At 34.9% G+C, this 3,297-nt stretch overlaps 1 long non-coding RNA gene across 1 annotated transcript; it reads right to left on the reverse strand.

Moving 5' to 3' along the window:
* Positions 1–1,760: 1,760 nt before the first annotated feature.
* LOC107699853 (uncharacterized) lies at positions 1,761–2,348 on the reverse strand. The gene is made up of 3 exons (XR_001635505.1): positions 2,316–2,348; positions 1,920–1,973; positions 1,761–1,817 (listed from the first exon to the last, which is right to left on the reverse strand). It is a non-coding gene; the product is annotated as an uncharacterized LOC107699853 (long non-coding RNA).
* Positions 2,349–3,297: the final 949 nt, after the last annotated feature.

The following is a 3,297-nucleotide window of genomic DNA, read 5'->3' on the forward strand; positions in this document are numbered from 1 at the left end:
CCTAATAAATGACAATTTTTTTTTTTTTTGTCAGATTCTTAAAATATTTGTTCTTGTATTTTCTCTTTATTTATTAACTCATGACAGGTGGTCTAATACATTTAAGCACTGTGAACATAAATACATACACACACATATATATACACCCCTTGTATCCCTTTAAGTATTTTTAAAGTTAAAAGTTTATCATCTTGTTTTGTTATGTCTTAACTTAATACTGAACACAAAGAATAAAACACTAAAAATTAAAACAAAGCTTAAGCATTTGAACACTTTATTTGAAATAAAATGTATGTTTTTACTCAACCATTTCAGAATGAACAATTTTTTCATACACATTACACAATTCTACACAGGATTCAAGCAAGCAAATTCAGATCCATCAAACCCAAAAATCAAAACACAAAATATTTAAAATTTTAATAAAATGTACTTTTCCATTTAAGTAGCGAAGACATAATATACAAAAACAAATACTCCTTGAGAAAAAAAGTCTATCATCCCTAATTGGGAAGCGAAAGGCTAAAGGCTCTTTGGCCAGTTGTCGGTCATCATCCGTTTCAGACTGTGAAAGCTGAAGAAGGCCTTTTTCCTGGTCTTCCTCTTTCAATTTTAGAAAGCACGGCTCTTCCACTAAACCTCTGAAGACTTTTGGTTGCTGCAAAGCCATCGGACTGCAGTGCAGACAGGGGTCTTCTGTTATCTGTGGCTTCTTCATGAGAGAAGTGTACAAATGTTTCCTGTGAAAAAAAAAACTTAATTTATAGTAAAATGGCCAGGAGAGAGAGATAAAGAGATACCTTTCAACTGCAAAATTCTCTAACACGATAAATCATATTTGTATGAAGGGACATGCACATGGAGGGGACATAAATAAATAAATATGTACAGTGTAAACATCCTTTTAACCCCAAGTAAAGAACATTTCACACTTGTAATGGGGGTTAGTACCACTTTTACTTGGTGTAATGAAAGCCTACTCCAGAGAAGGGTTTCTACGGCTTTAGCATTGTTAACCCTTTATCAATAGACAGACAACCAATTGCCTGCCTCATATTCAAGTGCTTTGGACAGTCACTGCAAAAATAAGCACTGTATAAAAACAGTAAATTAAATTCAGCATTTGATAGGATGTCAAAAATGTCAAATGCTGACAGAAAACACAACAGTCAGGGTCAAGAAGAGACTGTATATTTCTTACTTTTATAATCTAAAAAGTACATTCAGGATAAACTTGATAGTAAAGTCAGCTGTATGTAATATGAGGATGTGCAGTGCTTGGGCATTTTTGTATCATATCGCATGCAGTGTCTGTCCAATCAGTGACACTGATGCAGAAAATGTGCATATAAGGATGTTTAGTAATGTACAGTGTAAAACAGCAGCGTATGAAAACCCAGGATTATTTGTCAATCCCAGGTAAATTATATTCTGTGTGAAACATGAAGCAAGATAAACCAGTATTCAGTTTACCTGGGGTTTACATTCACTCAGTGTCAACTATTTCATGTGTGAAAAGCCCTCATGTTTTTCATTCTAATGAAAAGAGAAGTTGATATATTTCAACTTTTTCTTACCAACAACATGAAGATCCCACAATCAATAGAACCGGCCAGCTGTTGTGGACATTCTAAAACAAAAGAATATTATTAACAAATAATACCCTCCAAGAGCTGTATACATCCAGAGTGAGGAAAAGGGCTCAGAAAATCACTCTGGATCCATCACATCCAAGCCATCTCCTTTTTTTCAACTTTTTCTTACCAACAACATGAAGATCCCACAATCAATAGAACCGGCCAGCTGTTGTGGACATTCTAAAACAAAAGAATATTATTGAGTTATTTCTGGAAAAGTCATGACAGCTATAACATCACACCATCTGAATAAGTAGAATATGAAAGCCTTACAAAACTAACCTTGTTTTCAATCAGCTTCCATTGGAAATCGGTATGATTCTGCTTGTCAATTTACTGCAACATAATCAAACAGATTTTTAAAAATTATTTATAACCATAAAAAAATTGCATAAGATAGCTAAATTTCATTGTTCGAAAGCAAAAATTACCAGACAATGCAAAAACTACTTTTTAAATTCATAATATTAAAAGAAACATTCAGAATATTACGCAAATGAACATCAATGAACAGCAAGCCTTGAACTGCAAACATAATATCCATATTTGTTAATGCATATCGCTGTTAGGTAGTGTGTTTTACCAAATTGGGCAGGCAAACTACAATTTACAAAAAGACTGCTATTAAATACCATTTATTGCCAATGTATATTATCAAATAACTCACAAAGTTCATACCTCTATGGACATCTGCCTTTCTGAAGTGAATTGGAAGGTGTGCATTCAATCTGTGCCATCTGGTACTTTTAAAAACACTGGGCAGTGGAATTTGTTGCAACAACTTTTTCCAAGTAAAGCTGAGCGCCTCTGAATCGTAATATGCCTGTTTAAATAAAAAAATCTGCATAAAACATTGGTCAGCATCAGAAAACGTAACCATTGAAATAAAATACAGTGCCAAGTTAACAATCCATAAAGTGAGACGATGAAGTTCTAAAAACAGACGCGATAACGCACTTCATCACACAGCACATTTACAAAAAATAGACTGGAGACATGTTCTGTATAAATTGCTTAAACAACAAACGATTAAAGGCATAAAATAAATACATTTGATAGATTAAATACCTTTTAACCGTGTTCTTATCCGCCATTATTTTTTCTGTCATAAACTCCGCCTACTTCCGACATGAGACTGTTATTCCGCCCACTTCTGGCGTCAGACTGCTGGCCTGGCGCTGTGGCCTCAGACTGTTGTGACGTAATGGTTCTGCGGTTCTGCAGTTGGTTATTATTGGGAAACAGGCTGTATTTCGGGCCTGTCTCTTTAAATGCAAATGAGCTGCTGCTCCCCGTCCCTAGAATAGAGCTGCCGCCATTACAGCTTGTACATGCTAAAAAACATCTGTTTTGGTTCTGATCATCATGTTTATCGCGCTGAAATCATGCGTTTTAAACCATATTAGTTTAAACTTCAGATATACGGTTTTCTGAGTTCACACATCTGAAGCACACGGACAGAGAAAGTGGCCACCACACAGCATGCGAGTATTAAACTAAGTTCTCATTCACACACAAGTTTACGTAAAAAACACGCATAAGTTACAAAAAGTCTAAGTTTTTTATATAAGTTAACCAGTCGGTTATGACTGTGAAGAGGAAAACAGCTGGGAAATAAATCACGTTTATTTTAGATCTGTGTGGCAGCAGCGTAATATAC

The sequence above is a fragment of the Sinocyclocheilus anshuiensis genome, unplaced genomic scaffold (assembly GCF_001515605.1).
Source record: "Sinocyclocheilus anshuiensis isolate Anshui unplaced genomic scaffold, SAMN03320099.WGS_v1.1 scaffold1280, whole genome shotgun sequence".
In the NCBI taxonomy this organism is placed as follows: Eukaryota; Metazoa; Chordata; class Actinopteri; order Cypriniformes; family Cyprinidae; genus Sinocyclocheilus; species Sinocyclocheilus anshuiensis.